We start from the raw sequence: 13,368 nt of genomic DNA on the forward strand, positions 1-13,368 counted from the left end.
ACTCACAGTGCCTTTCCATACAGTGAATTCAGCTAGGGAAGACTGTAATGATATGTTTATATCAGAATCTGCAGAGTGTTTTCTCAACAGTTCTCTCATCCAAACCACCTAAGATCCTCTTGAGGCAGTAGATAGACATTATTCCTGTAACTCAGAGCAGTGAAGTGACTTGCCTAAGGTCACATGGCTCAGATCTTCTCTATTTTAATCTTGTGCTCTTTTTACTATATCAAGTTCCTCACGTGACTGTTACTGTAAATTCTGAGCTATACCACAATTTATTATATAATATTATTATAAAGTAAAAATTCCACTCATTTGTATAGTGTCTTTCACTTTTAAAAGACTGGTTACATCTGTGCTTTAATCTCACAAGACCCCTGAAGTAAGCGGTTCAGGTATTATAGTCAGATGCAGAAATAACAATCGCTGAAATTAAGAGAGTCAGCTGGTCAAAAGCCTATGATCTGGAAAAAACAAAACAAAACAAAAAAACCTAGGCCAATCAAGATCTTTCTTGGGATTTTGCAATTATGATCTTGCAAACTGGGAGCCAAGCTGAAGGTAGGGAGAGATGGAGAAGAGAAAGCACGGGGCCCTGGGAGAATCTGGGAGAGGAGATGCTCATTTCCTGGCCACATCCCAGGTCCCATTTCCAGTCTGAAGGAGGCCCAGCTGGACTCAGTCTCTGGTGCATAACAGAGTAAAAGGTTTTCGGGCGCTGTTACTCCAGCCAGTTTGAATTGGTTGCTGTTCCTTGAGGCTTTGATCAAAATGCTTTTCATGTTTGTTGTTTATGTCTTGTTTCCCTGAAATGATTGGGAGGGAAATGAAGGCATGTAAAATGAAAAGGCCTTGTGTGCTTGTCTTTTGGTAGCCTGTAAGCAGGGGTCTCCAGAGAGCCAGGCTCTAGGTAGAAGCGTATCAAAGAATCCCAAGAACTGTGGTAGCCACTGAGAAAGAAGAACACGGCCTGCATGCCTGGGATGCTCTAGGAGGAAAAATGAGAGCGGGAGACCTTGGAATCACGCTGTCAGAAAGTCCCTGTGGACTTGCCAATACAGTTATGACCATGCTTCACGACCAGGGCTGATTTTAACCCCTCAGGAAAGATTCGTCAATATTTGAAGACATTCTTGGTTGTTACAACTTGGAGCTTGGGATGCTATTGGCATCTAGTGGGTAGAGCCAGGGATGCTGCTAAACTTCCCACAGCACACAGGACAGCCCCCTACAATGAAGAGTTATCCAGCCCGACGTGCCAATAGTGCCAGGGTGGAGAAACTCTGGTTTAGGAGGGTGTTTATTTTTCGGTGTATGTATCAGAATCTTATGCTTGTTTATGTTCCAATCTAGGAATTTACCATAAATATTATATTATAAATACTTGCTTTCGATGACTGAAGTGTGTACTGCTAAGGATCCCTATCTCCAGGCTTATTCTTGATCACTGCATCACTCAGGGCAAATCCTAACGCAAAGATACTCACTCCTGGGCAGTTGGGTGGATTAAAAAGAGCTTATGCGTGTGTTCGATGACTGATATATGCCCATGCCATTAGATTCATTGATCCAAGTAGCATGTTTCTACATGTCACAAAACCAAAAAGGGAAAGCCTTTTCTGGTACGGGTGTTTCAGACCATCATTTTGTACCTCGTTAAGAATCTGACATATGGTAATGCTTACCCCACATCCACAAAGGCTTCAACCAATAGTGATTTCTAGTGAGACTACAAACAGTAATTACGTTTCTGAAGTGGTAGTTTAGATCTTATATTGCCAGTGGGAAAAAAGACTAGTTTGCAGACATGCCCCCAGATGAGCTCTGAAGAACTCCTTCCAGGAGTTCTGTAATGGAAGGGGGGCACGAAGAGCAGTAAATCTGGGGGAAGGGCAGAGGATCTCAGTGAAAGGCGAGGTGGGCAATGACTGCTCCTCTGGACACTGTCCTCGGTTTCAAAGATTCTCCTGGAAGCTTTGGAAGATGAGTTTCTCTCTTCAGAAGCTTCTTTACCTAATGTGTTTGACGCTGTGGATTAGCCCTCCCTCCTCCCAGTGAGTTTTCTCCCTCGGGCTCTGAGGTGTGTGGTTGCCAAGGGGCCGTCCCCTGTGCTCTGGAGCTGGCTCTTTGGTTCAGTCCAACTGTGATCCCCAGAGCCTTGCCTGTCCCGAACACTCTGTGCTTTTTGGTCTGTCTTCAGTTTTGAGGCCCAGAAAAACATTTTCGTGTCTGGCACAGCCTTCCCGCTGAGGTAGGAAGGAAGATGAGGGTGTGTCTGCAAGATCCATAGTATCTTCCTGTGTGCCTCTGGGTAAAGCGTGGGTTCGTCTCAGATGACAGGGCTTTAGGTCTCCTCGTGTTGCTGGGAGGCAGGCGTGGGGCTGCGGGTCAAAGTGCATTCCTGAATCCCAGCAACCAGAGGCTTGGGGAGGGTGGAGGGGGTCGAGGCGGGCAGTGACTGCAGCTGAGCTGTTGAGGGCTGTGGAGGATTAAGTCCCAGAAATTAGAGGGGACCAGCAGAAAGAGAGTCATTTAGAAGCAAGAGACCCAGCTTTCCAAAGGGAGCGGCGTAGCCTCGTGCCCCAGAGGCCCTCTCGGACCTTTCCAGCTCTTCCGGAGCCTCCCGACAGTCGCAGCAGAGCTGTCTAGTGGCCTGTTACAGGAGATGGGATTGGTCCTTTGTTCCTCTGCATGGAAAGTGTTAGAAGTTTAGAGTCCTACAATAATATCATTTGCTGAATGCTCACCGAATGCTACACACTGCACACGTTGTGATCTTATTTATCATGGAGATCCTATCGGGTAAGTACTATTGTGCCCATCTTTCAGGGTACGAAATTGAGGCTCAGAGAACTTTAGTGAGCTGTCCATCTTCAGTAAGCTATACGTAAGTTATGGCGTGAACATATAGCAGAGCCAGAATGCCGTTCCAGGCCTCAAACATTTAACCCCACTCACTACCCCAGTTTACTACTCTAAAGATGGTTTCACCTTCGTTTTTGTCTTGATGTATCTATCCCAGGCTTTTTGAAATACTCTGTTGACGATAGTTTAGATGTACACAGTGAAATACATACTTCGTGTGATAAAATTGTCTTAGCTATAAAGATTAAGAGATTTTTTTTGTTTAAGAGTCATATTTGGGCCTGAACTCACACACGGCTTTCTCTCTCTCACAAATACTATTTAGGGTAAAGTGATGCACCAGCCATATTTTTAAGTTTAACCAGACATAACACACCCATCTAAGTAAACATTTGAGAGTATCGTAATTGGCTTTGTAATGGGATGTTAAAATGGGATGATCCTTTGTCTTAGTTTCAGCTGAGACTAAGAGCTAACTACTTCCATGTTCTGAAGTGGTCTCCTTGAGGCTCCTCTCACCGTTGCTTGAAGTGGGTGGGAGTGGGGAGACCACTGGCTCCCCTTCTGCATCTGGGGAGGGAGAGAAAGAGGGAAAACGCCAACAACTTTTCCTAAAGAAACTCTGCCTTCTGATCTCCAGCTGCCCTCTCGGCTTCTACCACCACTTATGTTGTCTGGAGGAATGCAGATGGCTGGGGATCCTGGTTCTTGGTTACTTCCTTTGGAAGTCCAACTTGGATGCCTGGTGACCCCAGTTGAAAAGACTGACTAGTTGCATCCCTTGGGCTTGAGGGCATTGTGCACTGGTGTCTGACTCCTGATTAGGACAGGAGAGGGAATAGCTCGTGACAAACAAGACTAGCTGTGTGAGAGTCAGCCTGAGGTTGCGTTAGGTCCTGCCCAAGCCGGGTGCAAGGAGAGCTCAGGAGATGGCAGCAGAAAGCCACTGGAGGTCGATTGCCAGCTGCTCAGGGGCTGAGGATGGAACGGTAAACCCCCAGCCAGAGCAGATTCATATGTATTGACATCTGGGACCTGAGTTGAGGGGTCCCCAGCAAAGTCGGGGGCATCTCTGAAGAACCCATGGAAGTGCTTCCATGGGGACAAGAAACAGCTGTACATGCCTGCCAAGCCCAGGGAACCTGGATGCCAGCTCAGAACAGTACCAACCAGTAAGGACCTCTGTCACCTTTGTCTCTCCTCTCTGCACACTCTTCAACTCTGGACATGAAGAAACTACCATTAGCAGCCAAGGGGAAGGGTGATAAAGGTGCAGAAGCAGAGAAAGAGAATGAAGTCATGCCCCTTCCACTGCAGAAAGCAAGCCTGGGGGTGGGGGATGCAACTGTGAACGCCATTTTCATTTTAGGTAATACCTAGGTATTACCTCCACATTAATGACTGAACTGAGATTGTTTGGGGCTGTAATGTGAGCACACTCTTTTAAAAACCTCCGAACGTGATCTGCAGTATTAAGGGACCTACTCAGATTTCATCCAGGGCAGAAGCAGGAGCTCCCCACAGGTAGTGTGTGAGTGGGCACTGGGGGCATCTGGGGAAAATCCGGGAGCGTTAGGATGGTGCCCTCTGTGTCTGCTTTCCAAAGGACACCCTGGATCTCACCTCCTGTCTTCCTCACTCAGCCTACTCCCAAGCATGGTCCAACCTCAGGGCCTTTGCATTTGCTTTTCCCGTATTATCCACATAGGTTGCTCCCTGGCTTCCTTCATCTTTCTCTCGGTTTAAATGTCCCTTTATCAGACATTTCTCTAACCACACAATGCAAATCATCACCCCTCTGTCCAGCCTCCTCATCCTACTTTCTTAAGTTTTTCATAGCCCATATCACCACCAGATCTAGACCTCTTATATGTATTTGTTTATTGTGTGGTCCCAGATTGGCAGCTCTAGGAGAATGGAGACTATCTTGTTCACTGTTTTTCCGAAGCACATGGAATTGTGGATGGCACATGGCGGTGGCCCAATGGGTATTTGTTTTGCTGTCATTGAATATCTCTGCCTCACCAGACCCCTTTTACTGTTCAGAGTACAGATCTACTCACTATGTTATAAAAGTGAATCCAGTCCGGGCAAGTTGACGTGTACCTTTGTATCAAAAGCATGTTTTCTCTGTCTGGGATCCAAGGGAGCCCAGAGGAGGGAATTCACTTCTCATTGAGATGTCAGTGACCTGATCTCTTGGAAACTATACATTGGGTTCCCCCAAAGGAATAGATTTTCTTTTTCTTTTTGTTTCTGAGAAGAAAAAAGGCAGACATAATTCCTTCTCACTAGAGCCCGAAGGGTGATTTTTATGAATCTTTACCACATGTCCGCACAAACTTTAGCCTTTCTCTCACTGAGGGAAAGAATTTGAGCAATTTTTACTAGAGTCTTGTCAATGCAGAGGGCTTTATCAGGGAAAGTGATTTTCTGAAGTAGTTTGAGTCATAAGGAAGTACAATTCTTTCTGTGACTTGTTGCCAGTTTAACCCTAGAATGAAGATAAAGGATACCTTTTGGGGACTGGCTACTCAGAGAACTTGACAATGAGGTCTGCTCCTTGGCCTTCCCCCTGAGAGTCAGGTCTTCCCAACACATCTGCAAGGTGATTCTGAAGTCAGGAAGTTATTCAAGAATGACAGAAATAAAAACCCTCTCTTCCTAACAGCCTTCTGTGACTTTCATGCCTCCACGCGCTTCCATCAGTATTCCCGGGGAGTCTATACTTACAATGAGGAATGAATTTCTTAGAAATTTGACTTGGCTTGAAAACAGTATTTTTAGGGATGGTAAAGATTCATTTGATGCAGTGATAGAAAAACCAGGACCATGTGTAATTGTTGCCTGGCAGGTGAAGAATATGAGCTCTGAAGCTAGACTGCTTGGGTTTGAAGTTGAGCTCCATCACTTACTGGCTGTGTGACCCTGGACAATTTACTTCTCAGTGTCTCAGTTTTCTCATCTGTATAATGGGAATCACCAATAACCACCCATCTCCTATGGTAGCTGTTAGAATTAAATGAGTTAATATGTGAAAAAGAGCTTAGAATAGTGCCTAGCACATAAGACTAACTCTGTAAGTGTTGGCAGTATTTATTATTGTTGTTTTTGGGGTGGTGGTTAATCATGATTACTAGCATCATCATCATTCTCATAACCATCCTCTTGCAAAAATGGCCTATTTAGACTTTAGGACTTGCAGAGGTAAAGCCACCAGTCGAATCTCTTTCAGTAAGATTCTGCCAGGATTAGCCATGGCTTCATTTTAGGATTCTTGGTGACGGAACCGCATGGCTTCATGACTATCACTGGGCTAAATTCCCCTAGGGCCCCAGAAAGGACGCAATTCTGTAGTTTTTTTCTTGCCTTCTCTGCTCAGAGATTTTTAGGGATCTTTGGCCCATTCTCATGGAAATCTCCTAGATGATTTTGGGACACTTGACTCAATCGGATGGCTAAGGAATGACGTCTAGCATTCTTAAAAAGAATTGAAAAAAGCATCTTGCAAAGTGATAAGGAAGCAGAAATGGGCCTAAAGATTTGTTTTTAATTATAAGACCAGAATCAAACACAAACGACAAAATATTCTCTAAGCTGAATCTAAACCAAATGAATTTTTGTTTTGTTTTGTTTCAAGACCCTGGCCTGTGAATTTGACTCAGGAAGGATTCTGGCATCTGTCGTCTTAGTTCACCTTTCTCCCTCAGGGTACAAGCACTAGAGGAATGCGGCAGTGGATTCCAGTCACAGCTGCCGTGTGAGAGATTTGCCTTTCGCAGGTTGCCACACGATGTGCAGACTTTATGGGTCTCAACTCAGAGCGTCGGCTGGTGCCTGCTCCCTGCACTTCCCAGGCAGCCCCGAGCATTTCCAATAGGCGGTCTCTCAGGATTTCTTTAAGGTTTGCAGTCTGTTGGAGTGGAAAAGTTTGCTAGTTGGTTAAAAACAAACTCTGAATCCAGTATCCACAACTGTTTGTTTCGTGGTAACCATAGGAAAATGCAATCAACAAAACTGAAATAGTCTTTGCTCTATTGTGAATGCAATTTTGGCCCTTCACCTCCTGGCCTGTAAACAGGAATTCACCTAGATGATCTCAGACTGACTTAAGTTTGTTTGTGTGGGCTTCCCTGGTGGCCCAGTGGTTAAGAATCCGCCTGCCAATGCAGGGGACACGGGTTTGAGCCCTACTCCGGGAAGATCCCACATGCCGCGGAGCAACTAAGCCCATGCACCACAACTACTGAGCCTGTGCTCTAGAGCCCGCGAGCCACAACTACTGAGCCCGTGTGCTACAACTACTGAAGCCTGGGCGCCTAGAGCCCGTGCTCCTCAACAAAGACAAGCCACTGCAATGAGAAGCCCGCTCACTGCAGCAAAGAGTAGCCCCTGCTCGCTGCAACTAGAGAAAGCCTGCGCACAGCAGTGAAGACCCAACACAGCCAAAAATAAATAAACAAATACATAAATAAATTTATTTTAAAAAATTGTGTGTGTATATTTTTATTTAAAATTTCCATTTGGTTCTTTTTTTTAAAAAACTACCCTATGACCACATTTAAAAATTTTTTATTTATTTTATTTATTTATTTTGGCTATGTTGAGTCTTCATTGCTGCACGTGGGCTTTCTCTAGTTGCGGCAAGCGGGGGCTACTCTTCATTGCAGTGTGCGGGCTTCTCATTGCAGTGGCTTCTCTTGCTGCAGAGCACGGGCTCTAGGCACATGGGCTTCAGTAGTTGCAGCATGTGGGCTCAGTAGTTGTGGCTCACGGGCTCTGGAGCACAGGCTCAGTAGTTGTGGCACACGGGCTTGGTCGCTCCGCGGCATGTGGGATCTTCCCGGACCAGGGATCGAACCCATGTTCCCTGCACTGACAGGCGGATTCTCAATCACTGCGCCACCAGGGAAGCCCTCCATTTGGTTCCCTATTAATGTTTTCTATCTCTTTGTTGAACTTCTCCTTTTGTTTTCCTGATTTGGTTAAATTATTTATCTGTATTTTCTTATGGCTCTCTGAGCGTCTTTAGGAGAATTATTTTGAATTCTTTGTCAGGCAGTTCATGTATCTGCATTTCTTTGGGGTCAGTTACTGGAGGTTTACTGTGTTTCTTTGGTGGCAGTGTGTTTCTCTGATTCTTCATGATACCCGTAGCCTTGTGTGGATGTCAGTGCATTTGAAGGAGCAGTCACCTCTTTCAGACTTCATGGACTGACTTCTGTAAGGAGAGGCCTTTGCCTATGGGAGGGGGCGCACTGGAGCATACTGTGGCCCGGGTCGAGTGGGCCAGGGCCCCACGTATGGGGCTTGTATTGCCTCCAGGTCCAAGGGGATGTGATAGCTTGACAGCTCAGGCCACAGCGTCAGCAGCATTGTGCTCCCTGGTGAGCGCAGCGGGGATCCATAGTGGCTGCAAGGGCTGTTGGGGTCCTCAGTGGCGCCTCCAGTGGCTAGGGACCAGGGCAGGCAGCACTGGTGGCTGGAGCTGGGGGTGTGCATGCGCTGGGCTGCGGGACCAACTGCAGGTGCGTATCCAGTGGCAGGGCCAGTTGCAGACACACACGTAGGGGCGAGGGCCAGGGTCAGCAGCAAGGGCTGGGGCCACCTTAGGGCACATTAGCAGCTGTGGGGCCCCTGGCTGTCAGTGGGCACTCCTGTCACTGCAGGGTCTCATCTTGGGCTGTGCACAGCAGTGGAGTCTGGCGAGGGGAGTTGGGGTGCAGGTGTGCAGCTGGAGAGGCTAGTTACAGGGGAGCCCAGTGGTGCAGGCCAGTGTAGGAGTCAGGCCCTGGCTATCTGTGTGCACTCCTGGGCCTTAATGAAAATTTAAGAACCGGCACTATCAGAAAGCCATTTCTGTTACAGCCTAGATTGGCCCTGGTCTGTCGCTTCTTTCTCGCCCCGTTCTCTGCACTAGCAGAAGCTGCTCACTGCTGCTTGCGCAGGGAACTTTCATGTCTGTGAAAACTAGCAAACTCCCTTTGCACTTCTGTCTCTCACTGTATGTGTGTTCAGGGTGCAAGGAATTTCACCACCTTCTGCAAACCACAGGGAGACGCATGTTCAGGCAGCCAGAGGGGAACCTTTAGGGTTTCTCAAAATACAGACATCACAGAAGATGCCTCTCTTGCTTTAATATTTGCTGAAATATTGATTAGTTCAGATCCTCTGGATGAAGAGATGGCAACAAATTTATAATAATTATATTAATATCACATAGTTCCACATATCTATTTGTTTACTACATCCAGAGAGTTAATGTTTAAAAGTTTGAAGAAGATTGCAAATGATCTGTTTCACAGCTGATCTGAGTTCTTCATTCCAATCCCATATGTTAAAAAATTACTTGCTAACATTTGGGTACTGACAGTTGTACCAGGTACAAGTTGAAGCTTTTTGCCACAACTCTATAAGGTAACCTAATAATAGACCCTTTTTACAGATGAGAAAACTGAGGCCCAGAGGGTTTACAAAATTTGCCAAAGTTAACACATCTAAGAAGTGACAGAGCCTCCTGCCTGACAAGCCCCCGTAGGATCCATAGCATAGGAGGGCCACTTGACCTTGCCTTAAATTTAGATATTTGACATGAGGTTATACTGTCATGGAAATATACCAGAGAACTAAAAGAAGTCTGTCATACAACTTGAACCAAACTGTCCTCAGTACATTATGGATAGATATATGTAAATATACATGCACACATATATATGTATACACACATAATTATATTTCATTAACATAACATTATGTTACTTTTCATTTTTGTGTATGTTAAAGTCTTTAGTTAGGTAAACATAAACATTTTAAATATACCATAGGTTGCATAGCCCTGTTTTGATTTTGTAGTATATGGAGAGTCTCAGTAGTGAAATTGGCCTGGCTGTGTCTTAACACTGAAGATGTTCCAGTGCATAGAACCATAGGATTAGGAGGGAAACTTAGAGACTATTTTGTCCAACTTCTTCATTTCACTTGTGAGGAAATGGAGACACAGACAATATTGAGTAACCTCCCGAAGGTCACACAGCTAGAAAGCCCTCCCAGTGACAGAGCAGTGTTCTCTGCACCCACTGCTTTTGATACCTGGCTCATGCCTCCAAACTAGCAAGGAGAGGACAAGTCGCACACGTGGGCATATGTCATGGGAACATCCTGGAGGCCACGAAACATTTATTTTACAACCAATGATTCCTTCCCATGCGGTCTTTTTTTTTTGAATATGTGGGAAAAATGATTCAATTTTTTTAGAACTTTTCACATTTCAAAACCCTTTTAAAACTGAGAATCGATATTGTACCTCATGACCGTCCTGGGAGGGGGTGTATGCAGGCATTGCTATTTCTGTTTTTCAGATGGGGAAACAAAAGTCAAAAACGGGTACACAACTTTTCCAAGGTAACACAACTAGGTAGTGGCAGAGCTGCGACTGAAATTTAGGGTTCCTGGCTTGGGACATGGCACTGAACTACACTGCTTTCCTGTCTACAGTATGTCTCACAGGAATTACAGATGGGAGCAGCACAAGCATTTTTGTTCTCCTGATGCTATTCATAAACCATTCTCAAACCCAGTGCATTTTCTCTGAAAGAAACTATTCTTCATGTGATCAGCAACTTGGCAAAAAAGATAATTAGATCTTCTGAACGCTATTCATAAAGTAAATGCTATGTCAGAATAGATATTAAGCATTTCCAAAGTTCCTAACGTATTTCCTTTCAGTGGTGAGGTGTAAGATATATTTAAATGAAGCTTAGTCTGGGAAACCAGCATATTGCAATTAAAAATGCAGCCCTTGTAGTCTTGCAATTCTTTGTCTAAAGCCTTTTACAAAAGAGGGTATTTTAATTCAATAAATAAAAGACAGGAAAGAAAAAAAAAAGAGAGAGGCACTTCCAACTCTCCTATGGGCGGCATAGCTTGCAGTTCACACACACAGCAGAGAAAATACACAAACAAATAGTATTTGATCTTGCCTTGCTGCAGGCTATTTTCATCTTTGAAGAGACCAAAGGAAAAAACAACCTCAGAACTTACCACGAAAACTTCCAAATTTATTGCAACACAACGTAATGGCAAAATGCTATTTTCTTAGTGCTCACATTTCTGAATAACCACCATGGCCAAGAATGCCTGGTTTTATATTTACAATAAACCCAAAGAAAATCTTGAATTCCCCTCTCCATTTGGGGATGGCAAAGATGCGGTAGGTTGTTCAGAGCAAACCATTGAGTCTAATTATTCAATCTTATCCTCTCTGTTTAACCTGAGCTTGAGGCATTTATTTCATGTTTATACTGGTTTAACACAAATCATTCTTAAAAGAGATTTTGTATCCTGTTTCCCTGTGCAAAGTTGGGCTACAGTAGTGACTTAACAATGCCAGCCCTTTCTTGGGCTTATCAGTTTAAGAAGCATTCAACCTAAGAAAACACTTCCAGTGTAAACAAGATACAGAATTGCACATCTAGCCACATTCCTCCGAGATCTGTCTGAATAGAGAGAAGTATAGATCTACATTAAATAATTGCTCTTTTAATTTAGCATTAACATGCCCATATCCTTTCCTCATACATTGTTATAAGTAATTCATTCTGTTGCTACTGTATTCCACCTAGGAAGTAAAGTATAAAAAAGGGCAAGACTTAAATGTCCTTTAAATTAAGCTCTGCACAAGCATTATACTTTTCAACTTATTTTAACCATAATTAAGTTGGTTTAAAAGATACAGTGAAAGTCTTATTCTAATCTTATCTCAGCACAATTTATTTATAGTTGATATATGTATATTAGTTGTTTTCAAGGATGTCAACTACCACCCACTCCCATCTCACTTCTCCTGAAACTGAAATTTGTACAGACTGATTACTTGGTCAAGGGATGTATTCTAGTTTCTTAATGGTAAATAACCTTTTCATGTTTTCATAACAAGGAATGGAAATCAAACTATCTACATAGCTTAGCAATTCATCAGACATACCTTGTTTGAAGAAAGGAATTTTTTTTTCAAAATTTTTCCACCACAGAGAATGGATATCCTTTTTTCTTTAAGCTTTTCTGCATCACAGATCCCATCCAAATTATTCTAAAGAAGAAATAAGAAGAGGTCCAAGCACCTTTTCTCTTCTGAGAGGAGCTAATCAAACATTCCCATCAACCTCTCAGCACTTTGAAAAGCACATTTTATACCACACACACACATGCACACACACACACACACACACTCATACACACACACACTGCTTCTCACACTGGTTTTAGTGCTGAATTAGGCGGTACTCTTTCAAATTTCCACGCCCACTTTTTTTTTTTTTGGTGGGGGGCGGCAGTTAAGGATTTCTAAATATTCTTTTCTATCCCAAAACACACCTTTTCAGCAAGCAAATTCTACAATTAGAAATTCTAAAAAGTAGCAGAGAAGCACCTAGATGAAACGGAAAATTTTAAGTATACTTTAAAATTGACTTAAGCAGGGCAATTAAATTTTCTCTTTCTTTTTCAAATGTTAGCAAACAGCTGGATTAAACTGCATAAAGAAAGAAAACTGTGCAAACATTACTGAGCTGATTCTACTGGACTCTCATTTTTGGAGTAAAAATAATTTTCCTACATGTTAAAGCTATTTTTTGGTTTAATTTGCTTCGGTCCTTTCTACATTTTGGCAAGTTTAATGAAATGACTGTAGTCTATGCTGCTGGGAAGAGGACACAAGATAATGACAGTGGGAAGTAAAAACAGACTCATGTTTCAAAACAACAAATGATGGATAGCTCACATAATAAGTGAAACCTACTGGATTTTATTTACTTACATATTAGTGTCATCAATTAAATTGAAGGGATTCAGACCCAAAACATACATTAGCATATCACAGCATCTTAAAAACAGACCATAAAAAAGTACATCTGGCACTCCTTGAGATTCAAATGTTTATCAGTATGACAGCTCCTTCTCTTCAGCAGGGTGGGAGGGAGCACGGAGTCCATCCACTGCCTGCTGGGGACTGTGCACTCACACAGCCCAATCTGAGGAGGAAAATCTTCCTTACTATCATAGCAGTCTGGGGATTGCTCCTTATTTAAGATTATGGTTTGAAGCTTTTTCCCTCCACTTGGTTCTGCATTTAAATAATTTCTCAATCCTGTTTCTTCCTCCACAAAATCCTGAGCCTAGGTCCACTGGTGGTAAGGATGATACTGCCACATGGAGGATGGCCTGTCCCACCCTTTGAGTCTGGGAAGGTTTGGATGAAATGGCAGCCCAAACATAATTAATAATATTACTCTTAATGTTAATAATAATGCTAATTGCCATTTATGAAATACTTATGCTGGGAATGGTGATAAGCCTTCTACATATATCAACTCATTTAATACTTAGAAAAACCTAGAGGGGTCAGTACTATTACTTCCGTACTACAGATAAGAGAACTGAGGCTCACAGAGATTAAATGACTTTCCCAGGGTCAGCCAGCTGGAAAGGCAAGAACTGGTGTTC

Source organism: Globicephala melas, chromosome 12, assembly GCF_963455315.2.
Source record: "Globicephala melas chromosome 12, mGloMel1.2, whole genome shotgun sequence".
NCBI classification, from domain to species: domain Eukaryota; kingdom Metazoa; phylum Chordata; class Mammalia; order Artiodactyla; family Delphinidae; genus Globicephala; species Globicephala melas.